The sequence below is a fragment of the Dasypus novemcinctus genome, chromosome 9 (genome assembly GCF_030445035.2).
Source record: "Dasypus novemcinctus isolate mDasNov1 chromosome 9, mDasNov1.1.hap2, whole genome shotgun sequence".
Lineage (NCBI taxonomy): Eukaryota > Metazoa > Chordata > Mammalia > Cingulata > Dasypodidae > Dasypus > Dasypus novemcinctus.
Window position 1 is genome coordinate 104,608,547 of NC_080681.1, and position 25,898 is coordinate 104,634,444.

The window sequence follows — 25,898 nt, forward strand, 5'->3', positions numbered from 1 at the left end:
GAGGGGCCAGAGGCAGGAAGTGGGTGTGCGTGGGGTGGAGGCTGCCCCCAGGATCCCCCCCTCCAGTCTAGAATGCTCAGGAGGGAGAAGGTGAGGGGCTCCCCTGCCCACCCACTGCAGCCCTAGTGCAAAAGCCCCCGGCAGAATGAGGGCCAGGAAGGTGGAACTAAGGGACCAACTCATCTGCCGAATCAGCGAGGCCCCTGGAGCAGAGGAGTCAGGTCCCTGGGTCAGTCTAGCACCAGGGCCGTTAACAAGCACCCAGCGTGGCTACCCCTTCAAGCTCCACGTGTGTGGAGGTGTGTGGTGTGGAAGGACCAAAGGTCAGTCCCAGTGGGGTGACTGGGTCTTCTCTGAAGCAATCGCGGTGTCCAGGTGAATGTGGGGTGCTGATTGGCCAGGTCTGGAGCTCGGCCACCCCTGCATCTGGGGTGCAGGGATTTCTGCAAGGCCGGCAAGGACTGGGCGTTGAGCAGGGGTTCCCCAAGAAAAACACAGAGGGTGTCACCATGGGCGAGCTGCGGGTCACTGTGGCCAAGCTGGGTGTCACTGTGGCCAAGCTGGAGGTCACCATGACTGCACGGGATGTCACCCTGGCCAAGCTGGGTGTCACTGTGGACTAGCTGGAGGTCACATGACTGCATTGTATGTTACCATGACCACGTGGGATGTCACCATGGCCAAGCTGGATGTCACCGTGGCCAAGCTGGGTGCCCCCGTGGCCAAGCTGGAGGTCACCATGACTGAGCTGGAGGTCCTCGTGGCCGAGCTGGGAGTCACCATGCTCGGTTGAAGGACCCTGCCGACTAGCTGGAAAGGCCTAGAAGGCTACGGCCCTCTCCTGGGGGTAGCTTGTGACCAATGTCTGATGGACACCAGGATACAAAAGGCTCTTGCTCTGTGCGCCTCTTGATGCTCCGGTGCTCCCTGTGGGCACAGGTGGGGTTGGACTCAGGCTGAGCCCACGTCCCTCCCTGCCCTTTCGCTGCCCGTCTGCTTCCCGTCTGCTTCCCTCACTCCTCTTCCCCTGAGGGCTCTCCTCGAAATAAAATTTCCATGGCAGGAATCTTTCCCAGGGCTCTGCTGCTATGGACCTGGCTGGCGAGCCCCTCTGCTGGTCCGTCCTCCACATGTGCCTGCCTTCCTGGGGCGGGCTGGGGTGTGCTTCTGAAGGAACTGTGTCTTGTTAGACTCCGAGGAAGGCAGGAGCTGGCATCTCGGGTCTATTCTAATCATTCCAAACTCTTCCGCTAACACATCCCAATTCTTCCCACGTCTGCTCCGGGGCCTCCTGAAATCACCTCTCCATGTAATTTCCACGCCTCTCTCGGCTCTAGGTTTGATGAACAGAAGAAGGTTATAAACAAGTCCCAGAAAGAAGGAAAAGCAGCAGCTCCCCAGGGCAGCCGGCAGCCGGCAGCCGGCAAGTTACTTTGTAACTGATATATCTTCATTTTTAAATTTATTTTTGTGTGGATCAACAGGATTAAACTAATTAGGATTTTTTCTTTCCTTCCTCAGGCCTTGGACTATGACTACAACGGGAGTCTCTTGGCTCCACCAGTGAATCGGTTACCAGATTCCAATGAGTGGTTTGTCTGCAATTACAGTTCATTAATGGGTTTATAGGGAAGGGAAGTTGGGATGTCTGCTAAGGGGATTGTTTTGCTTTTCTCCTCTTTTAATTACGTGGTTATCTCCTGGACCAATGCACTGTGACAAATGGCCAGAGAACCAAGGGCCACATCTGTTTCAAATGTGAATGCAATTAAGGTGGGGAGAAGGCTTTCCTGCGCCCTCTTCAGAGGCACCTGCGTGGCTGGGAGGCTGGACCACCGGAGCTTGGTGGGCATCAGTGCGTGCTGATGCAGGGAGGGGCCGCTCTGCTCATGGGGGAGGCAAGGGCTGGGATTTGGGTCAGGAAAGGCCTGGCTCCCTGTTGAGCTGCAGTTTGTTGGGCACCTTCTGTGTGCTAGGTCTTTCACACGCACTTTCTAACCTAGATTTTGCAGGGATCTGTTTTACAGAACCATTTTACGGATGGGGGAGCAAAGGCAGACAGACGTACGCAAGGCCCAGGGCTGGGTGTGGTGAACGTTTCCCAGGTGTTACTCGGAAACCCAGAAATGTGCAGGGACTTGCCTAAGACATTCAAGGCACAGCTGGAGTTCGAAGCTAGTCTGTTGTCGTGATTGTTCCCGCTCTTTCCATCCCCTGCTTGCTACTATCAGGTGAACCTCTGGAAGCGTTAGCGTCCCCATCTGGGTCATGGGCCCTGGAGAGCCAGTCGACGAGCTTGAAGGCTTTGGAGAGGTGTGTTGTGAGGGCGGGGGGCTGGGACAGCGGTCGTGGAGGGGACTTCCTGGTCCAGGAATGAGGGACCTCCAGTCCCCAGTCCTGGGAGCAGGGTGCAGGTGTGGCCACAGACAGCTGGTCCCATCCCTGTCACTTGAATCACATGGACAGTATTTCATCCCTTTAAATGCTCCCGCCCCCCACCAAAGACTCCTGAAAGGAGCAGCAAATCCCTTCTCCAGCTGGGCCACCCTCCTGGACCTCTCCCCAGGCATGTGTGTGGGGAGGACCAGGTGGCCTCCTCCCGGGTCTCCCAGACCTCAGGCTATGCAGAGGCTTTGCCAGACGGGGGAGGGCAGCCCAGACCTGGCTGCTGAGGGGCTTGGGGGCTGAGCAGGACACCCCCAAGGAAGCATCGTCCTATTCCCCACTCGCCCTTGTTCCTAATTGCAAATGGCCAAGTTCTTTGTCCCCAAATCAGGTAATAAATGTCTCTAAGCCAATGTCAGGGACAAACTCCAATGTCATAGGGGATGGTGAGGAGTGACAAGACTCTAAAGGCGAGATGCCCAGGCAAGCGTGCAAGCAGGTGGGCCTGCCACGGCTCCATGGGTGCTGGGAGCAGAGCAGAGAGGTTATTGCTTCAGCAAACGGCAGGGGTGTTGGCATGGAAGGCCAGTTCCCCTGTTCCCCTGTCCCCAGGTTCCCCTGGGAGCAGCAGTGGATCCAGGTGGTGACTGTGCACACAGTGGGCTGCACTGCAGCTGAGGAACCAAGGCCAAGCGCTCAGCACCCTTTAGAGCAAGCAGCAAGCAAGCCAGGCCCCCCTCCCAGCCGACCCGGTCACCACCCTCACCTGCTTAACTGCAGAGAAACTGCTCAGAATCAAGGAGCAGTTCGGCCTTGCAGTTTGGAACACTGAGCAAGAATGTGCAGGGATGCTCAGGGCCGTCTTTCCAACACAAACAGAGCCACGGCCCGTGGGGGTGGAGGCGTGGTGCTGGGAAGCACAAGTAGAGATGACAAGGGGCCCCAAGCAGGTCGTCAGTCCCCATGGGGAGCACACGGGCTCTGCAATCCAAAGACCCTGCTGTGCGTCCTGCTGGGTGACGTGGGCAGGTGCCTGTTGGGTGACATGGGCAAGCACCTACACCTCCGGATGCCAGGATCCTCACCTAGGAAACAGGAGAGTAATTCCTTCTTCCAGGGACAGTGAGACGCTGAAATGAGACATGTGTGAGGTCCAGAGCACGGGGCGTGGGCCCCGTGGGTGCTCACGACGCAGCACCTGTGTATTCACTGTTGTGGCAGCGCCGCATCTGGGCCCAGGTGCCCGTGTCTCGGACCAGCAGGTCTCCATCGGAGCTTCAGCGAAGAGACAGTTTTTCCTCCAAAATGGAGAACTGTCCTTTCCTCCCTCAACAAAAAGCTACGAGCAGGTCAAAACGTGTCTGTTCCTCTTTCCCAGGCGGGGCTCGCGGTGCCTCCAGTAGCCCCTTTCTGTCTGTGGTGCTCTCCTTGTAAAGCGCAGTGAGGGGCTGGGGGCTGGGGGCTGCAGGGGGCTGGTCTAGAGGGTGGAGCGAGGGGTCCGAGGCAGGCAGGCCGGGAGGATGTACAGCGCCCCAGGCTGGTGATGGGAGAAGAGCTGGGGCCTCCAGGAGAGCGGAGGGGAGGGGTGAGTCGGCGCAGGGCAGGGCTGTCCGGTCACCGCTGAGTCACCAAGGGGCCAGCAAGCTGGTCATCCCCGGGGCTGGGCCGCGCCTGGTTTACGCTGGGGCCTGAGTTCAGAGACACCAGGAAGGCTGGGGTTGGAAAAGGCCCATGAAGCAACCAACGATCCCTTCTGAGTTGTGCCGTGGGTTCCCCAGTCCCCTGGTGAGCTTTAAAGTACAGATTCCCAGGCCTCGACCCAGAAATCCAAAATCTTCGAATGGGTAGGAGACCCCAGGGGATTCTGAGAGGCCGCCCCGCTCTTCCCAGACCTGGGGGCGAGTCTTGCTCCAGCCCTGGGCGCAGGGAGACGCTGGCGAGCCCTGCGCCTTCTCTGCGCTGTCATCCCACAGGGAAGTGGTTCACACTTCCTGGGCTTCCACGAAGGCTCCCCGAGATGCTGCCATCGAAGGTACTGGTCCTTTATCGCTGTGAGGAGCCGCAAACTCCAGGCCCAGCCCTAAGTACATGTCCTAAGTCACCAAGGCTGAGAGCTGCTGCAGAGCATGGCGGGAAAGTGAGGCTCAGCGAGCAGACGGGGCTTGCAGAGTGCGGGGGAGAGCTCCAACCAGGCCCGCCCCACGAGGCCCCTGACACTTTTCTCCTTGCAGTGGAACACCCGGGCCGGGAGCTGCCTCTGGAACCTCCGGCTGGTCGGTTGCTATGGCAGCCACCTGCGCTCCAGGCGTGGGGAAGTGGAAAATAGGTCAGAGTGGTAATGAGGCTGCAAAGTTCTGATCAGTCCCCTGAAGAGAGCTGGCTGCACGAGGCGCCTTCACATCAGAGGCCGTCTGATGTCTGGGCCCTGGATCAAAGGACGGCTGTCTCGGAGCCCAGACGCTCTAGCCTGGAAGTCTGTCTAGTGACTCAGGCCTCAGAAGGTTCCCCCTTGATCCCCCTGCAGTGAGTCATGCTGTCATCAGCACCAGCTCCTGCCTGGTTTCCTGAGGGTGTCACTAGATGCCTGGATTCACCCGGGAGCAGAGGCAGCCAAGGGGGGCCCATGCCCCTACATCTCCCGTTAGGATGCCTGACACCTCCTGCCTGGGGCTGTTTGTGGCTTCCTTTCAGGGCTCATGGAGGGTAAGAGGCTTTTCACTCCCACAACCCAGGTTTGAATCCTGGCTCTGCTGCTCCTCACTGCATAGCCCCGCTAGCTAGGAGATTGTTGCCTTATCTTCACAGTGGGTGTGCGAAGACCCACCAAGGTCATCCTGGGGGTCTTAGAAATGGCAGAGTGGGGGGAGCCTCCTCTCCAGGCCGGCGGGCTGGATCCTGCCTCCACTTCACGCTGTGTGACCTTGGGCTTGTGCTCACCCTCTCTGAGTCTCAACTTCCACATCTGTAGATGGAGATGAATGAAAGCACAAGATACCAGGCCTTTGCTCAGCCCTCACCTTCTTCTTGAGGCTCCCCTCCCTCTGCCCTCCTTTTTTCCTCCCACAGCACTCACCTGCTCACTCACTTGGCGACTTGACCTACTGTTACATTCCTTGCTCGTTTCTCCCCCCCTGGGCTGCCAGCTCCAGGAGGACAGGGACTGAGGCCTGGCTGTCTGGTGTGTCTCAAGTACAAGAGCAGGGTCCGGCGTGCAGTGGAGGCTGGACAAAGGCTGTGTCCAGTGAATGCCTGAGTCCCCGTCTGGGCCTGGCCTTCTCCGTGGGGCCCGGTCAGCACTGCCAAGTGAAGGTTTCTCTCTGGCATCCTCTCCCTTCCCGGAAGCCCTGGAGGCTCTTTCCACGCCACAGCAGGAGTCAGGGACAGCGGCTCCCACACAGGGGCAGCCCGCAGGCCCCGGGACCTCTGGTTTCTAATTCCCTCCCTCCTCTGCAGCTGCTGGGCTTTGGTCTTATTCAACCAGTGCATTCTGGTGGGCCCCACTGGGGGCCTGAGGACGGTCCACTCGGGGAAACAAGCCACAGCGTGCTGAGGCGACCCTGGGGCCAGGCCTGGCCCGGGGCTGGGGGTGCAGAGACCCGGAGGGCGGTGCCTCCTCAGGGAGCTCCCGGTCTGGTGGGGAGGGGGAGCAGAAGCAGGCAGGTGAGGGAGCAGCATGAGAAGGCCCCGTGGGAGCACAGCGTGGGGGAGACGGCGGGGGAAGGGGCTTCCTGGAGGAGGGGCCTCAAGGCTTCAGGGGGCTGGCAGAGGAAGAGGGGGAGCGCGTGTGTGGTGTGCCCAGGGGAGCCTTCCTTCCCCACTCCCCTCCTCCCTCCTTCCCCAAGCCCATCCCCCGCTTTTCCTCTCAGAGCCTCCCAGCCAGCCCAGGCCAGCTGTGGGGAGGTGGGGACGTAGTTCAGGGGAGGCTCCTGCGGCGCAGAGAGGGCGCACAGCCAGTCGGGGGCTCTGGACGGCCACTCACGGAAGTGCCTGGCCAGCTGGGGGTATCACGGGAGGCTCCTGAGGCGCAGAGAAGGGGCTGGGTGTCCAGTCCCCGTGGCCGAGTCTGCTGGCTCTGGACCTCCACGCAGGCTGCTCCTGCCCCCAGCCTTCCTGCTCAGGGGCCACTGGGGGGGACAGGGGGCCGCCCTGTGAGCGTCCTGGGCCCTGGCTGTGCCTCCAGCCCCCTCCTGAATGCCAGCCCCCTCCCTGCCCTTCTCACATTTCTGCCCTGCCCAGGAATCAAATTCTTTCCAGAGAAAGCTGAACTGACCCTTCAGGAGAGCCAGCTCCTCAGAGCCCACTGAGAAAGCAGCAGATTAAACAATGAAATAAGGAAAAGGCCTCCACGGCGGAACAGGGTGAGGCAAACACGAAAAACCAACAGAACCGAGATGAAAGTGGGACGTCTGGCCTCCTGGCCCTGAGCTGTTTGCACCGAGCAGGATGCACCAGAAAAGTTCCACGCGGCAGCCTGTCCGCATCGTGCCCCTCTTAGTTAGTTCAGCAGGAAACAGCCGCAAAGCGCTCGTCTGGGAGCACATCTGCGAGGCTTTGCCTCTGGGCTGTGTCACGTGGGCGTGGAGGCCCATTTAATCCACGCAGCACGTGTCTGTGGGTTTGGGGGTCGGAGGGAGGGAGGAGGAGAGAAGTGGGAGGGTCCCGGCCCTGCTTCCCCAGGCTGCGGGAGAAGGGAGCCCCAGAGAGGGGTGGGCGGGGATTCAAGGGACAGCTTGTAAACTGGTGTGGAGGCCCCAGGCCTCCCTGGGGAGGGTCCGTCTTTGCCGATTTAACCAGGCTGGGGGGGGAGGGGGTCCTTCTGGAGGGCTGGTTCATTGGTTCATCCCTGAGGGCCCTGAGTCCTGGGAGAAGACTGGGGTGAGCGAGGTATGGGGGCGGGAAGGGGGCTGTGGATGGAACCTGGGCTCCAGGGGCTCCACGTTTTAATGCTGGAGTTTGGAGACAGCTCAGTGTTCTCCAGATGCTGAAATGGGAGGTGGGAGGTGGGAGGTGGGAGGGTCTTAGAACCTTCCTTCTCTTTCACGGTTGGGGGTTTTCAAATCTATCATTTCCTTTCATGGTATTGGGGACTCAGAATCTTGGAATTAGAGCATCTTTCAAAGACTCAAAGATGCTTTCAAAAAACCTTTGAAAGGCAGAATCTGAGCATCTTGTCCCTTTCACAGAATTCTAAAATTATGGAATCACAGAATCATTCATGCACCCAGGCCCAAGAATCTCAGGTTTAAAGACTCTTTCAAGAAGACTTGGAACTACACCCTGAGCTTGTTAGATCCTTGGAGTTACAGAATCTATCCCGGGAAACTTGGAGCTGAAATAGACATCTCAGACTGAGGATCCCAGCCCAGGGCCTTGGGCCAGCCCCTCCTGCCACGCAGGATGTCCTCTCTTCACTGGTCTGCAGCAATGCCACCTCTTCTAGGGACAGGGCGCTCACCCTCTGATGGGAAAACTGACCCACCGGGGAGCAGATCCGCCTGCTGCTGAGCCCAAACCTGCCCCCATGAGACCACCCAGCCTCCCTCCCGGGCCCCTCCCTCCTCGAGGAGCTGAAGATGTAAAGAAGTGAGGCCGACACCAACACAGAGGTCTGAGCTGACCAAACAGCTTTATCCCTAGCCAGAGGGGTCTGCCTCCCTCCAGGGTGGAGCCAGACACCAGGCCGTGGGGACACAGTGGGGCCACGCTGCTCACCTCGACCTGCTTGAGCTCACTGAGCCAGCCAGAGACGCGTGCAATCTGCTCCTCTCCTGCAGGAGGGCCGTCAGGTTAGGGGCAGACAGACGGGAAAGGACTGTGCCCTGTGGGGGTGGGCAAGGAGCCCTGCCCCTTCCCAGGGGTCGGGAGGATGCCCGGAGCAGGCTGGTCTGTGGGTCAGTGTCCCCCTCAGCCCTGGGCACACAGCAGGAGCAGGCCGGCCCCCCCCGCCACCTCCATGTCTCCCCTGGGCTTTGGGGTCGAGTGGACTCTGTAGTGAGGACGAGGCTGGAGGGGCGTCCCAGGTCGGGCAGCCGCATGAGCAGAGGCCTGGGAGCCCGGAGCCGGCTGGAGTCCTTGGGGAGGGGCAGTGGTGTCCTCGGAGTGTCGGGAGGTGGGGGTGGCGCTGGAGGCACCCATGGGGCAGGGGGGCCTGGGGGCCTCTGTCCAGGAGGGCGGGGGGGGGGCATGGGGCTGGGGGAGGCACAGGCTCCTGGCAGACGCCCACCCTCCTGGCGTCCCGCCTCTGCTGGCACAGCACACGCCTGGCGCCCTGGGAGCCACGGGCCAGGCAGGGCCAGGAATGATGAGCAAAGTGAAGCACGTGGGAAACAGTCCTCAGGAAAGGCCTGACCCGCTGCCAGCTCCCAGCCCTCCCCACAATGCGGCGATTTCATGGTGAACCCGCATCGGGACATTCACAGCCATTTAGAAGGATCTCAGGATTTCATGGTGAACCCGCATCGGGACATTCACAGCCATTTAGAAGGATCTCGCGAGCTTTATTCTGACTCAGAGGAGCTGGAATTTATTAAGGTCGTCTCAGATGTCAGCTGGAAATGAGGAGGCCAAGTCTCCCAGTGAGCCTGGACCTCGGCCCGGCCCAAGCAGACCTGGGAAAGCAGGCGGGGGCGGCTCTGGGGCCTGCGGCCAGACTGCCTGTGTCCACACCCAGCCCTTCCCCCAGAGCTGGGTGACGCGGGGCAAGTCACCCAAGCTCTCTGTGCCTCTCAGCCCTCCCCTAGGAGAGGAGGCTCAGGATGGCAGCTCTCGCACCAGGCAGGGCACAGGTGAGTGTGGCAGCTCCACGAGCCCTCGAGCTTGCCTCGCTCCCGCAGGCCTCTCATCTTTTACTCCTTGGTGTTTTATTCGTTCCTGCTCTCTCGCTCACTCCACCCACCCACTGGGGATCTGTGCCTCACTCGGGTGGGGACTGTCCTTCCGTCAGTTCGCAGGTCCCTTCTTTCCTCCGTGCTTTTATTCTTGTGTGCACCAAGCTCGCTCCGCGTCGCCATCGGTCCTTCCCCAGCACGTGGGCAGACGCGGCTGGGCCGTGCCGGCCTCCGGCCTCCTCTCAGCCACCACCACTCACGTGCCTGGGGAGGGGCTGGGCGGTTTAAAGAGCTTCCCAGAGGTCCTTAGGGACCCCAGGTCCCCGCCCCCGTGCTTCCTCCCAGGTGGCCTGGTAGACCTGGAGGCTCGGGCGTCTCCGTGGTTTTTCTGTGACCCGAGTACTGGGGTCAGAGAAATGGTTCATTCTGGAGCTGCTCAGTCGGCCGGGCAGCCCCGTCACCCCAGGAGGGTTGTCTGAGCTCCCGAGCTCCAGGCTGGGAGAAGGTCCTGCGGCTGGTGCGTCTGAGTGAGCAGAGAGGCCTGCCCTCCACCTGCTGCTCAGGGCCCTGGTTTTAGAGTGTAACAGCACACACCCGGGGAAGATGCTTCTCCGGATCGGCACGGAGCCCATCCCCTTGAGCACCTCCTCATCAGGAGCAGCTGGGGGTGTGGCGCTGGGCGCAGGCCAGGGCGCTCTGCTGCTCCTGGAGGGGTAAGATGGAGCATTTCAAAATCCACTCCTGTGTCACCGTGGCTGAGGACATCCCGCAGCTAAACACTCACACAGCTGATTGCAGTGATTAATTGATGCTTCTTTAGCTGCCTGTGCTTAAGGCCTCTGGACCCAAGGCTGAACCCAGAGCGTGTGAGCATCCACCTGCATTGGACGGACTTCTCTGCTCACCTTTCCCACTGGAATCCTCCCGTGGACGCGGGGGGCAGGAGAGTGGGAAGAAATGAGCTGGGGTCTCAGAACCAGCTAGACCTGAGTTCACATCCCAGCCCCGCCTCTTTCTAGCTCCCTCACCTCTCAGTGCCCGCGTGTCCCCATCTGTTTAATGGGGCTGATGATACTCTTGATGCCTCAAGGCTGGGGGACAGGGCCCAAGGAAGGAGATGCTTAGTAAACCAAGCTCACATCCTTCTGCTGGGAGAAGTGGCCCTGGCCAAGCCCCTGCATCGTGCATCTCTGAGGCCGTGGGGAGGACAGGGCAGCTCCCTGGGCTCTGCTGCCCTAGAAAAGTGTATCCCAACTGCTCCCTAAACTGAGTCCTCACCTCCTTTTCATGTCCAATGTGGCTTGTTTAATGTTTGACCTTTACCAAACACAGCCATTCCTTTGGGGGGAATAAAAAATTGGAATTTGAACAGCCTAGAAGATTTGTTCTATATAATGGATTTGAAGTGTGGCTGTGTGAAAATCCACCCAAAACCTGACAGATTATGTTAGGGGAAGTAGGGCTGAGGTGGACCCGAGGCCTGCCGGGGCCACAATGGGGTGGAGGAAGAGGGATTGGGAGGCAGGCAGTGGTCGGAGGTGGCTCGGATAGAGGGTTTGTTTCAAAGCTCCTCGGAACACTTAGCTCTCGATTGGATGCAATTTACAGTCTGCTGTCTCTTTTGGCGTGCTGATGTTCACTGAGCACCTACTGTGTGCCAGGGCCTTGGATACTGATGCTCACTGAGCACCTACTGTGTGGCAGAGCCTTATAGGCATTTCACCCCATAGTCCTGTCCCCATTCTTCTGGACTGGAGACTGAGCCTCTGAGAGGTGAACTGGCATGCCCCAGGCCACTCGGCTCATTGAATAGCAGGAGGGGGATTTGGGCCCAGGTCTGACTGACTGAGAATCCCTGCACATTCCCTGGTCCAAGGAGGAGGAACACGGTGTTTATATCTCCCGAGGAGCTGGGTCCACAGACATCAATGGTTGTTGTGATTTGCCATTGACTGATGGTGGCTGAGTTCGGAGGGTCAGGTTCAATTTGGCTGAGTATTGAGCATTTTCTTGTGACACACAGGCTTTGTGGTGAGGTGCAGTGAGGCAGGTCCTGGTGCCCTGGGAATTCACTTCACATTGTGTGTATCTGGACTCCAAAGGCAAATAGTGAACAGAGGCATACAGATATTTCATGTCAGGCAGCCTTCCCTGGGAGGCAGGCTGTAGATGCACAAGGCTCTTACAAGAAGGGCATGAGAGGGCACTGGAGTTGGGGGCTGGCAGGAGCAAACGCGTGGAGGTGTCAGTGAATTGGCTTATGCATTCCCTTAACAACTTCCATCCGTATTCCAGACTCTGCTTCAGGTACTTGCAATATAGATGATTCAGAAAAGACTCCTGCCCTGAGTTCCTAGAAGTCCAGTTGGGGGGCCAATCTAGAAAACAGATCATATTAGTTATCTCTTATCAATTGTCTCCCAAAGCATAGCTGCTTTAAACAACCCACATTTACAATCTCATGGTTCCTGCAAGTCAGGAATCCAGGCACAGCTTAGCTGGGTCGTCTGCGTCAAGGTCTCTCACAAGGCTGCAAAGTGTCATCAGGGCTGTGGTCTCATTTGAAAACTCAACCAGGGAAGGACCTGGTTCCAAGCTCACAGAGCTATGAATACTAATTAATGAGTCAATTCTCTCCTCCTTCCCCCTCATGCCAGAGTCACTAAGCCCTGTTGATTCCATCTGCCCTGTGATGGGAACTGACTTTTTCTCTCCAGTCCTGGATGCTGACCAGGACCAGGCCACTGACATCTCCCAGTGACCACTGCATCATGAGTGGCCCCGTCTCCCTGTGCTGAGGCCCCCTCCAACTGTGCCTCTTCAAAGGTCACATGTCCTCCATGGCAACAGACAAGCAAACACATAGAAAGAACCCTAATCCCTCCATGGCTCCTCCTTGCCTTCCAGTTAAAACCCAAGCTCTTGGTTTAGTCCCTGCTGCCCTTCCAAGTCGACTTCAGCTATTCTTCCAATCGTATTTCCTGCGTTCCTCCAGACTGCCCTCCCACTCTGATCACACGGGGTCATTCTTTACCACCCTGGAGGGTGGGAAGACCACTTAACCAAAGCAGGGTCTGGGATTGTGGGGCCAGAAGATCAAGAGACCTAAAACCCAGGAAGGGCCTTGTCACTTGGCTGAACTGGTCCAGGTGCCTCCAGAGAATCTGGCCATCCTGGCAGAGGGGGCCAGGCTGGCTCCAGCCCCTGTCGTGGGGTCTCCCAGTCCTGCCTCAAGGACCACCTTCTTGGGTCTGAGCTTAGCAGCCCCCTTTCCTAGGGAGTCCTGCCTTCCTGGCGGGGGATCTGCTACTCCACGGCTGCCCTCCCAGCGTGTCCCATGCTAAAGCTCCTGAAAAAGAAACCCACACCTGGAATAATTCCTATTTTCCAGAAAGCAGGGAAATGTTAATTGTGGTCAGCGTCTTCCCTGTCTTTGGAAGCCTCCACCTCTGAGCTCTGTGAAAAAGCAAGCAAACCCTGATTAAAAGAAGGCAACCCCTTTCTGAGATCGGTTTTCCCTGTTATCAGAGATGACAAGCAGTAAGGAAGGGGTGGCGTGGGGGAAGAGAGAGGGAGGGAGACAAGGAAGGAAGGAAGAAGGAAGGGAGGGAGGGCAGCCACTCGGGGTTGTGCTGGGGATTTCAGAACAGGACCTTGAGAATTCGCAGCCAGCCCTCAGGGGATCCCCCGGAAGGGACAGCAGGTGGCTGTGGGTGAGACCAATAAAGCCTGCAGAATTGGATATTAGTTTCCTGTCTCTACTATCTGGACACACTGAAATCTCTATGCTGCTTGGCTGTGGTGGCAAGTTGATTTGTTCAAAGAAAATCAAATATGCCGCAAGCTCTCCGTGGTTTGGGTACAAATCTCAGGAGACTGCGTACAGTGACGTTTCTGCGCAAACAGCCTCAGCCCAGCGGCTGCTGTGCCGGTGGCGGCAGGCTCGGATGGCTCCAGGGCTGTGGATGGGGCTTAGGCCACAGGGCTGGAGGGCTCAGGGCGTTTACAGCCCAAATGGACCCGTTTTCCTTTGTGGCTCTGTAAATCCTGTCTCTGTGACAGGCAGCTTATTGGGGGGCAAGTGTGGGGATGTGGGGATGTTGGGAAAAAAGCAAGCCAGGTTTGGTGGCCATGGCTTCTGAATGTCAACCGCCTGTGCACGGAAATGAGGCCACGTGGGGTCTGGCAAATCCCCCTGCTGGGAATCCCTAGAGTGTGTCATGGGGACTCATATATCAACCTGAGGCTCTGGGTCAGTGGGTGGAGCCTGCTCTGCTCTCCCTCCTGCTGTCATTCCCCTCTACCCAGGAAGCCACTGGAGGTGCCTGGGGGACCCCCTAGGGCTTGTGTCCCAGAGGGGCTGTGAGTTCCTGTGCCCAGGGGGCTGGTGTCTCATGCTCCTGAGCCGCCTGTCCTCTAGTTACCAGCGCAGGGCTGGGATCAACCCAGGAGAGGAGACAGTTCTCCCTTCTGGCCCCAGGGTGCACTTGGCATCCTCAGTTCCCATGCTAGCTCCTGCCAACAATGATGCTAGATACAAAGAAGATGAACTGGAGGGGGGGAGGGGCGGGGGTTGGGGGATCTCAGCTCTGCCCATTAATGTTTCAAACCCTGGTCTGTTGATGTGTGTGGCTCCTGCCAACATTCAAATCCAGCTGTGTGGATGAGTGAATAATAAATGTTACAATTTAGTTGAGAAGGACATGTACAAAGAAAGCTTCATAGCTCATAAGCAATGTAGAAGAGAAGATGATATACTCAATAGGGTTTGGGTGAAAGAGGGGTAGAGGCCTCTAATCTGGGTTTTGAGGGACGAATAGGAGTTTGCCAAGTGGACAAAGTAGGGAAAGGAATGTTGAGAAGAACAAAAAGAGTAGTATAGTGGGTTGAATTGTGTTCAAGTTCTAACCCCCAATACCTGCGAATAAGTATTTGGAAATAGTTTCTTTGCAGAGGAAATCAAATTAAGATGAGATCAAACTGAATTAGGTCCATGACTGGTGTCCTTGTAAGAAGAGGGAAACTTGAAGACAGAGATACACAAGGAAAATGCCAAATAATGAAGGGAAATTGGAGTGATGCATCTACAAGCCAAGAAAAGCCAAGGATTGCCAGTAAACTGCCAGAAGCTGGAAGAGGCAAGGAAGTTTACTTCCTTGGAGACTTTGGAGGAAGCCTGGCTCTGCCAACACTTCAATTTCAGACTTGTAGCCTCCAGAACTGTGAACGAATACATTTCTGTTGCTTTAAGTCATTTAGTTTGGGGTGCTCTATTATGGCAACTTCAGGAAACGAATCCTAGCAGCATGTGTCAAAAGGTGGAGGCAGAAAACAGCACGTGTGTCCAGGAAGGCCTGCATAGCTCAGGTAAGCGAATTGTGGGGGAAGCTGGGCCAGGTGGGAATGGCCTTGAGTGCCAGGCTGAGGGACCTCTGCCCACCCCCAGTTGCCTGCGCCTCTTTTTATCCCTGCCTGGCTCCTACATTTTGACACCCAGGTTGGACCCTCTGCCTCTCTCCATCTTGCTCTCCTTTCCAGACCACACCTGCCTGCGGTCGGTTCTGCCCTGCCCTCACCCACCCCCCACCGCCCCAGGCTCAAAGCCCTGGATCACTGAGGGAGAGCAGAGTGTGGACTGGAAGCCAGAGCCTGGAGTTGGAGAAGAGCACAGCGGAGCCCGGGCTGGAGGGGCAGGGTGCTGACCGTTAAGAGCCAAGCTTGGTCCCAAGCCAGAGCTCAAGTAAGGGGGATGGCCAAGCTCAGAGTCTCAGAGCAGGGGAAACCCGAGGCTGGATGCAGGGGTGGGGGGTGCTGGGAGCCCTGAAATCCTGTTGGTTCCTGAGCCTAGGATGGGGTACCATCTGAGGGTGGGGGTCAGGTCTGGGGGGAGGAGAGCTGCGGAGTCAGGCAGGTGGGCCCTCACTCCAGGCTCTGATGGGCTCTGCCTCGCCTGGAAGGCTTTCTCTAAGGACTTTTCTGGCTCCAGCACTCTGAGCTGCAGGAGCAGCTCTACCCACAGCTGAGCTGGCCTCACCTGCAAACCCTGGGAATGCTCCCTGCATTAAAACAGCCTCCTTGTGGTGCCTGGAATTCCCGCCATTAGCACATCCTCCTCCTTGGGTCCAGCACGACCTTCTCCTGAACCCCCGGGAAGGGCTGCCTGGACCTCACCCGGCTCTGCTGTGGGCGCCTCTGCCCGTCCTGCCCCCTGTCCCAGGACACATGCCTTCCTTTCAGCTCGGGGCCCCTGAGCCCCCTCTCCCCGCAGTATACAGGGTGTTCTTGGGTCTCCAGTCGCCACGGTGATGGGCCGCCTTTTCTCTGATGTCTCGGCACAGGCAGGTGTCAGTCAGGGAGGAGGTGGGAAGCAGGGAGAGGGAGAAAGAGGGGAAGGAGGGAGATTCGGGACCACATTTCCCCCTGGTATTTTCCAGAAATGCAAGGATTCCATCTGAATGGAAGCTTCCAGGCCTGACAGATGCAGGGAATGGGTTGTGGGGTCTGGAACAGCAGGGAGAAGAGGCAGCTGCACCTTCCCTGCTCCTGCCAGGCACCAGCCCCCTTCCCTGGTCCTCACAGCAGCTCCGTGGCTGTGATTATTGCTGTTGCGGGTGTCGTTTCCCCTTCAGGCCGTGGTGCTGCGTGGTGGGTGGGGGCAGGTCTTGGGACAGAAGCCTGGCTGCTCCGCTAACCGTGTGACCTCAGACCAAGCACCCTAACTTCCCTGAACCTCGGTTTCTTCAACCGCAAAGTGGGGATATTGAAAGTACCTGCCTATCTGTCTGAGGATGAAATGAGTCGGTGCAGGCCAAGTGCTTAGATTTGTGTCTGGTAGCAAAGGGCGCTCCGGGCACGTGCTCACCGCGGTCACCTGCTGCTCCTTTGTGGTGGGAACGAGCCTCTGGAGCTTGAGACTTGCAGGGATCACACAGTTCCCAGGCCCGGTCCCAGCTCCTGAGTTCCTTTTGTGGAATTCCCTGTCCCCAGTCTTTGAAATTTGGACAGGGCACCCTCTGGCTTCATGGGACCTGCCTAAGCGAGTCATAGCATCCCATGTACCATGGCCACAGTGACTGGTGCAGAGAGAACATGACCCTCGTGTGGCCCTGAGCTGGGCTCCCGGGAAGAGGCTGGGACCTGCCCGGGTGCAGGCAGTGGCTGCTGCAGCAGCCTCGGCTCCGGCGGCGGCAGAGGACCTGCCTGAAGAAGGGGGAAGCGAGAGATGGAGGAGAGCGACCAGGTCCTGGGCGATCCTGTGGACCCCCTGGATGAAGCCAGGTCTGCAGCAGGAACTCCCCATGGTCTTTTCAGTTACTGCGGCCAGTAAATTCCCTTTCTGTTGTGCTTCCTTGGGCTGGTTTTATAGCACTTACGTGGAAGGATTCCAAGTAGTCCTCCGAGGAGCAGTCGGCCCAGGGGCACAGAGAGCCTAATATTTACTGAGCATTTCCTGGGCTCAGCGCAGAGGACCCCTGGGGGCTCTGCACTCCCTCCCACATTATATCACCCCCCCCCAACGTGGGGTTTATCACCATCGCTTTACACAGTAGGAGGTCCATGGAGACGGAGTGAGTCCCCCAGGACCCAAACCAGGAGCTGCTTTCCCTCCTGGCTCTCCTTCCTCCCAGCTGAGGACTTAGACCCTTGGGTGTCAGAGGACACAGCCCAGGGGACCTGCCTGTCCCCACTCCAGACTCATCCCAAGAGGGCCCCTGTGAGCCAGAAGCCTCCAAACCGGCGTTAGGGGAAGATACGGGATGTGGGGGAAGAAATCTGAACACTAGAAAAGGAAAGATTTAGGCAGTTTGGATTTAAAAATACTAAAGATATTAAGAAACCTCTTATCAAGCTGATGAGATGTTAGAAATATAAAAAAAATAATAACACTAAATTAAAAGGCTAAATTCTCATCTCTGTATCTAAAAGACCATTATCCTCTTTCTCCACCTCCCTGGCCAGTCTCCCTCCCCTTGCTCATTCCCCCTTCTCCCTCCCTCACCCCACTCTCTCTCCCACATCCAAGACCACCCCATTTCCATTGCCAGGGCAGAGCTCAAAGTCAAAGCCCCCGCTCAGCCCCCAACTCGCAGCATGTTGAGCTCCTCCACCTGCCTTTGCTTCCTCACCTCTACAGTGACCTTCTTGGGGCAGATGCTGACACCTGGGGACAAAAATAAGGAGACCTGGACCTCCTGGGGGCTGGGCTACCCCTCCCTGTCCCCACCTGCCCCTATCATTGGGCTGACATTAAGAGCCAACCAAGCATCCCTCCAGGAGCTGTGCCAACAGGCCCCGCGTGCGGGTGGGGGCTCCAGATTTGAACGCTAGGGTTAAGAAATCCCTTTAAAACCTCACTTAGCACCTATCTGGGTGTGGGAGAGGGAACTTGTCCCTTGGGCACAGGTCTTGCCTCCAGAGTATTCCTCATTGTCTTCCAGGGATGCCTCAGGGAGCAGAGGGTCCGTGTAGATGTGGCACCTACAGACTTGGGTTCAAATCCTAACTCTGCCTTTCCACAGGTGCTTCATCCTGAGTCACTTAGACTTTTTGAGCCTTAGTTTCCACTTCTGTAAAATTGGGATAATAATCATCCTACTCCATAGAGTGGTTGTGAGGGTTAAATGAGAAATGAGTGAGAGCTCACAGCCCAGGGGTGAAGGCCTGTTACTGTTTTCAGCATTGTGATTATCCGTGAAGGAGGGGCTCCCTGTCTTGCTGGCTGCAGGTCCCAGGGGCCTGCATGGGCTTGGCATATAGTAGGTGCTCAGCGCACGGGGCTGCAGCACTGCAGCCTCTGCTGCCAGGGACCTGGGGTCTCCTCTCTGTGGCTAGATGGAGCCTCAGGGCCTTTGCCTGATGCTCCTCCTGCCACGGAACCACGTGACTCACGGGAGGACGGGTTTAGGGGGATTCGCAGTTGCTCTCTTTTCCCTTCAGCCCCGATCCATTTCATTATGGACTTCGGCGACTTAACGTGCCAACTTGTCTCTGGCAGAGCTGGCGGCAAAGTGACAGGGAGCCAAGGTCCCAGCGCCCTTTGCTCCGGCTTTTATCTGCCCAATTTCCTGCAGCTGGAGCCCCGGCTGCCACTCGGCTGGAAAAACGTCCAAACTATATTAAATTGCCGGATGCGCCAGGGGACAGGACAATGCTTGTCACCCACTCCCGCCGGTCCTCCGGCTCCAGGCCCCTCGCGGGAGGGCCCACCTTTGGCTGACTCCCAGCGCTGCGAGGGCCTCACTCAATTCCCTGTCCTTCTCCACAGCCACTGTTGTGGGATTAGAAAAGATCTTCTCAAGATGAAAGTGGAGGTGGCTGGGTGCACACACCCATGAGCTGCTGCCAGCAGTGACCCATGCAGATGCTGCGTCAGCCTCCCTGCAGGGCAGAGCAGGGCAGGGCAGGGCAGGGCAGAGTGGAATGCTCCTAGCAGGCACTTCACCTGCAGCTGCTGGCCTGAGGTTCCTCCTTTCTCTTTTAATCTTTATTAGCATGTTTTGTTTTGTTTTTTAAATTTGAGATTAACACAAATATTCTCAAACAGCATGGAGTGTATAAAGTAAAGTGGATTCTTTCCTGCACTCCAAACCCACTTCCCAGATGAAACATTTAAAATCATCATCATCATCATCATCATCTTTCTGTTTTGTTTCCACTGTGATAAACCTTTTAGCTCAGTCATCATGTCAACCCCATGAAGCGGACACTGTTGCTCTTCCTATTTTTTAAATGTTCTTGAAATTTTTTTTCTTTTTCCTTTTTTTAAAGGTACATAGATTGCTCTTCCTATTTTAAGAGTGGATAAACCGAGGTTCAGAGTAGAAGAGTGAGCCTCACAATATTGCTTCATTGGTAACTTGCAGAGATTTAAACCTCGGTCTGGGGGATTCCAAGCCCACACTATGCATATTCTAAATTTTCTTTCTTTTATTGAACAGAAATATTTGGTCCACACTAGTTTGCAGTTCATTCGAGAACATCTCTCCATGTGAGTCTACCCTTTCAGTGACTGGCTGGAGCTCTGTTGTCATAGGCACCATCGGTATTTGGTCATTTCCCCCTACACGGATGTTTTTAGGTATTTTGTTTGTTCAGCTGGTTTTTGCTATTCAAAGCAACATTACTGCCATTTTATTTCCCACCATTCATTTAAAATTATTTTTAATTATATGCAAGCATTCTTATTGTTACATATTCAGGCAATTCTTATAAAGAAAAAGAACCTCTGTGCTACCCTCCCCACCAACCGGCCTCCATTATCCCCCCATCGTGATGTGGCGGGTGTGAAATCCTTACGGACCTTTTTCTTTCCATTTGTTTACACACATTTGTATGCACGCTTTGCTATATATACCCTGCCGTGTGTGTTTTTCAAATGCAGGAAAGAAATTCTATGTATTCTTATGCATCTGGCTTGTTATCACTTGACAATCAATATCCTAGCTGTCTTCTATGTCAGTACGGTGTGCTCTCCCTCCCTCCCTCTCGCTTGCTTTCTTCTCTTCCCTCTTGGTGGAGATTTAGATTCTTTCCATTTTGTCTCTGCATAACCAGTGCAGCTGTGACTCTCACTGGGCCATCTCACTGTGTGCACCTGGCAGCCTCTACCAGGGTCCGTACCTAGAAGTGGGAGTGCTGGGTTGAAGGCTTGGCCGGGCTGGGTCCTGTTCCGAGGCCGCAGGAGGCTGGGCGAGACCTGGGCTGCAGCCCCAGGTAGCTGTTAGCTGCAGGCGGCCGACGCAGGGCGGGAGGGGTCTGCTCTCTGCCCACTAGTCCACTCTCTGCGGCCACGTTGCTGGACAGCTCCTGGTGGTGCTGCCGACCCCTGCGGTGCTGGTTTGTTGTAGAAGGGGGCTCTTGGCTAAGTAGCCGTTTGCACAGGGTTGCTGAGGCAGCCCCGCTGGCCCTCCGCTCTCTCCCGGGATTTCCTGCTGGAGCTAAGGGGGATACTCCCTCTTGGCTTTGGGATCATGGAGCTGGAAATGGCTGCTTGGAGCCGCCTTCCTGGCCTCATAGGGCACATTTGGGGGAAAAAGAGACAGAGACAAGCAGAATGAAAGATGAGGGGAGAGAGTCCTGGGGTCACTGAGACCCTGATTCTGGCAGTCCTTGCTTCTGTCTCAGTGAGCCCCCGAGCCTGTTGCCCAGCCTACCATTTCCCTTCTAAAGGCCTCAGATCTGTTCACCTATGAGTCCACAGATGGGGGGTTAGGACTTGAACGTGTCTTTGTGTGGGGCATGATTCAATCTACCACACCCCCACTTTCACTCTTTACCTGGATGATTCATCCTTCAGGTTTGGAATTAAACACCCCTTCTTTGAGGCAGCCCCCCCTGTTTTCCTTCTCTGAGATCCAGAATATGGCATTATCCAGTTGTGTGGTAGGTAGTCAATGATTTGTATTCTTCAATAGACTGGAACTCCATGTCCATCATATACTAACCCTTCCTCCTGGTTTGGGGTCCATAAATATGGATGGGATTAACCAATGAACGAGCCCTGGGTCGATTGACACAGGGCAGGGAGTAAACACTCCAGCTATGGATCAAGACGTACCTGGGGCCAAATCCTGACTGCAGCAGGCCACTTTATTCCTGGGTAAATGAGAATATTATTAGCCATTCCTCAGGGTTGTTGTGCAAAAGATAACGATGTGACAGTGTTTGGCAAAGGGATTATGCAAATATGACTCTTTAAAGTAATATTGGGTCAGTAAGACTCAATCTACAGAAATTGTCCTGACAAATGTGATAGTGTTTCCTTAGGATCTAAGTGTAAACATGTCAGATAGAAAACAAGCGGAATAAAGAAAAACACGTTTAATGAAATGCTACATTGTGCCAAGCTCATATCAGGCAGATCACATATATTAATTTTCTACTTAAAGAACTTCACAAATTCTAGTAGGTTTATTTCTAAAATCTCTGTAATTTGTTTCTATGGAAATGTCACCTTTACCTCTGTATATTGACTTTCAATCCCTCAAACATGTTAAAGTTTATTATTTGTAGATTCTTTGGGTTTTTCACATAGGCAATCACACCATATGCAAATAAGAACAATTTTGTCTCTTCCTTTCCAATCCTTGTACCTTCATTTCTTTTTCTTGTTAAGTGTCTTGGAAAAGAACTTTTGATTGTTAGTGGTGATGGCAAACATCATCCTCTTCTTCCTGACCTCAAAAGGAAAACTTTCCAAAGTTTCACCATGAAATATGTTTGTTGTAGGTTTTTTGTAGATTTTCTTTATCTTTTATTCCTAGTTTGCTAAGAGTTTTATTATGAGTGGATACTGAGTTTATCAATGCTTTTTCTGCAACTCTTTAGATGATCATATGCTTTAAAAAAATCTCCTAATGTGATGAATAACATTACTTAATATGCTAATACTAAAGTCATATTCCTAGGAAAAATCAATTTTGGCCATAGCACATTAGCTTATTTATTCACTACTGGAGTTTGCTAAAAATTTTTATGATTTTGTGCATTTTTTACTGTGTTTGGCCTGCAATTTCCCATTTTTCTATCATCTGATTTTTGATTTAAGGTTTAGCTGGTCTTATAAAAGGAAATGTTGGCCCAAGATTGGCTTTATCTCTATCTTAAATGTTTGAGAGAACTAATTTACAGAACAACATTGGTATAGCATTTTATTTATGGGAGGATTTTTACTGTTGATTCAATTTCTTTAATGGTTATAAAATTATTATTTTTTTTTTGAGTACTAGAAATGATTTTTTTAGGAATATATTCAACAAATATAGAATTTCTAGTTGTCGGCATAAAATTGTTCATACAATTTTCATATCTATTGTATCTCTACAATTTCAGGAACTATCTATTTTTCCATTGCTTTTATTGCTTATTCGTGTGCTCTCTGCCTACCCCCACATCGCTTTCCGAATCAGTCTTGCCAGATTCTTTTCTGGGTTTTACATTTTTTTGAAGAGAAAACTCTGGGTCATGTTGATCCTCCCCACGGTGTGTTGGGTTTGACATTTCTGTGCTCAGCTTCCTCCTGTGACCCTGGGAGACCCAGTTAACCTCATCAGCATAGAGGCTGGTGCCTTCTTCCTACTGGGAAAACTTGGAAGTTCAGAGTTTGGCTGGAGATTAGCCACAGTAGCCTTCAAGGGAGGGTGGATGGGAGGGCAGGGGAGGGCAGCTTTGTGCTCCCAGGGCTTCCTGAGGGTTGGGGAGGGAGGGGAATTTCCTGTGGACCTGATGGAGGCCACAGAATTTCACTGAGCCTTGAGCAATCTTAATGGGGAAACTTCTTGAGAGGAGGGGATCCCAGCAGCAGGGCCAACTGGCAAAGAGGACTTTTGGGCTTTGAGTGGAGTCATAAAAGGTCGGCCGGAGTAGCATCTCCTTTGTCAGGGAACTGTGTAGTTCCAATAAACAAACCACTTGTGGTGCAGGAAAGAACTGGCGTGGGCGTGGCTGCTGTGGTCGAGGGTCTCTGCAGCCAACAAGGAAGACAGACAGCTACCGCCAAGCCAAAGGCCGTTCTCCTTTTCATTCACGTGTTCCCTTCTCCTGCCAGGATTCTGGAGGGGCTGAAAGCAAGGAGAGGAGGAGGAGGGAAAAGAAAGGGGAATGAGCAGATCCTGCACCCCACCCAGTCCTTTCCCACCTGCAATGGCTGAGCTGGGGAAAGGGGACAGTTGGTGGTTAGGCCTGACTCAACCTTGTAATACCAACAAGTAGACAGGCATTAATGCCACGAGATGTTGTTACAGCTGAAGGTGACATCATTTCCTGTTTGTACCCTCAGATTCTGTCAATACAATGGATTGGTGACATATATTGTATAATTATTTTTTTTAAAGATTTATTTTATTTTATTTCTCTCCCCACCCCCATTCCCCCCATTGTCTGCTCTCTGTGAGTTCTTCTGTGTCTGCTTGTATTCTCATTAGGCGGCTCCAGGAACCAATCCTGGGACCTTCTGGAGTGGGAGAGAGGCGATCATTCTCTTGTACCACCTCACCTCCTGATTGTGAGGGAGTTGGACTCAGATGTGACCTCTCTACACATGCTGCTTCTGTCACTTTTACTGACCATGTGGTTGGTGCTGGAGTTGGTGTATGTTCAGGGAACTTGACTCTCTAGACTGTCCATGTGCCAGCTGGGCCCTGAGCCTCAGTAGAGTTGCAACACCTGCTCTCTGGTTTGTTGGATGTACCCAGGACAGCTGATGGGGAGGTAAGGATGGTCAACCACCACACCAGGGAACTGAGAGTGTCTACAACTGTAAGCAGGAGAATTGTATCCATCAGCCATGTGGGATCTAAGCCCCCTCTCAATTTAGAGGTGGAGTGGACATCACCATCCCAGGGTCCACAAAATGGAGGAATATACTATGGATTGGAGTGGACTTGCTGGTTTTCTACTATAGAACTGTTGTGACTCTAGCTATCAAAGAAATCGTATCATTGATGTGGAGACAGTGGCCACAGAAGTTGCTGAAGACAGGGACAGGGAGGAAGAGGTGTGATATGGGGACTTTTTGGGACTTGGAGTTGTCCTAAATGATGTTGCAGGGACAGATGCAGGACATTGTTTATTCTGCCATAACACACAGGATGGACTGGGGGAGAGTGTGAACTACAATGTAAACTATGGTCCATGTGGTGTGGCAGTGCTCCAGGGTGAATTCACTAAATGCAATGAACATACCTTACTGATGAAAGAGGATGTTAGAAACCAAGATCTGAGTGCTAGGCATGCTCATTTCTACTGGGATGTCGTTTCTTTTGGGGCCTCTCAGTTGACAGACCAAGGATATACAAGTGTGTATATAATAAATATTTCTATATGTAATCATCAGTACTTGTATTAGGCGAAAATGATTTCACACTGATGTCTCTAACTCTAATCCATTAGAACATGGATCACTCTAGCCTCCTCCCCTTGCTTCTCTGTAAAATCTTACTCTAACAGTGATGTCTGGTCCCAGCCATGTATCATTCATATGCTTAATTGTTCAATTCCAGTGTGTAAATGTATAGCAGTATCAGAATTCTTAACCTATACCCCTGTGGGAAACAGAGAAAGTTTATCAACTAGAGTACAGTGCTTGTGTAGTATCTTTTGCTTTTAGTCTTACATTTGTGTTAGTCAGCTAAAGGGGTGCTGATGCAAAATACCAGAAATTAGTTGGTTTTTATAAAGGGTATTTATTTGGGGTGAGAGCTCACAGATACCAGGCCATAAAGCATAAGTTACTTCCCTTACCACAGTCTATTTTCACACGTTGGAGCAAGACGGCTGCCGACACCTGCAAGGGTTAGTCTTCCTGAGTTCCTCCCTTCCAGGGTCTTGCTTCTCTCTGGGTTCAGGGTTTCTCCCTTCCTAGGGCTGGCTTCTTCCTGGGCTCAGGGTTCCTCTCTTCCTGGGGCTTGGTTCTGTTTCCTCTGCGAGCTTACTTCCCAGGGCTCCAGCTTAAGGCTTTAGCATCAAATGCCAACATCAAAACTCCACCATCAAAAATCCTCAATGCTGTCCTTTGCCATGCCTTTTATCTGTGAGTCCCTACCCACCAAGGGGTGGGAACTCAATGTCCTAATGACATGGCCCAATCAAAGTCCTAATCATAACTTAATCACACCTAGGTACAGACCAGATTACAAACCTAATCTAGTATCTATTTTTGGAATTCATAACCATATCAAACTGCTACACCATTCATTTTCAGAGTTACTTAGGTTAGCATCTTTTACCCCTTCTCCTTCTGTAAAGCTATTCCATTCATTTTAATACAGTTAAAGTCTCTTGTCATAGTTTGCATTCCTTCCTGAGATTACTCAAATACCCAAATGATTTTCTTTTGAAATTTGCATATATTAAGATTCGCTCTTTTTGCTGTAATGTTCTATGGGTTTTGAAAAATGCATAATGTCATGTAGTCACCATTATACTACTATACAGAATAATTTCATCACCTTAAAACATCCCCTGTGCTTCACTTATTCAACCCCTGACAACCACTGATCTCCATATTTTTGCATTTTCCAGAAGGTCATGTAATTAAAATCTTATATAGCCTTTCTAGACTGACTTATTTCATTTAACAATACGATTTTATATTGTTCTATGTCTTTTTGTGGCTCGATAGATCATTTCTTTTTATCATTAAATAATATTCCATTGCATGGATATACTACATTTATTTACCCATTCACTTATTGAAGGACATATTGGGTGCTTCTCATTCTGGGCAGTTAAGAATTAAAGCTACTATAAACATTTGCATGCATGTTTATTTGTGGACTTTTTTCAAACCATTTTGGCAAATACCTGGGAGCATAATTACTGTAACATATAATAAGACTTTGTTTTGCTTTATAAGAAACTGCAAAACTGTCTTCCAAAGTGGTGTACCGTTTTGCATTCCCAACGGCAATGAACAAGAATTCCTGTTAATTTGTAACGTCAGCACCATTTATTGTCAGTTTTTAGGATTTTAGCCATTCAAATAGATATGAAATGGTTATTTAATTTGCAATTCCCTAATGACAAGTGCTGGTGGACATATCTTCATATATTTACTTGACATCTGTATATTTTGCTTGGTGAGATCTCTTTCAGATCTTTTGCCCTTTTTATAATTGAGTTGCTTGCTTTGATATTGTTCAGTTTTAAGAGTTCTTTGTGTATTTGGATATAATTCCTTTATCATAT

At 53.3% G+C, this 25,898-nt stretch overlaps 1 long non-coding RNA gene across 2 annotated transcripts; it reads right to left on the reverse strand.

Moving 5' to 3' along the window:
* Positions 1-852: 852 nt before the first annotated feature.
* LOC111762363 (uncharacterized) lies at positions 853-6,555 on the reverse strand. 2 transcript variants are annotated; one of them, XR_009187269.1, is made up of 4 exons: positions 6,365-6,555; positions 5,459-5,681; positions 3,152-5,347; positions 853-1,333 (listed from the first exon to the last, which is right to left on the reverse strand). It is a non-coding gene; the product is annotated as an uncharacterized lncRNA (long non-coding RNA). The 2 variants fall into 2 exon arrangements; XR_009187268.2 differs by lacking the exon at positions 853-1,333 and having other exon boundaries at positions 2,801-5,347.
* Between the last annotated feature and the right edge of the window lie 19,343 nt (positions 6,556-25,898).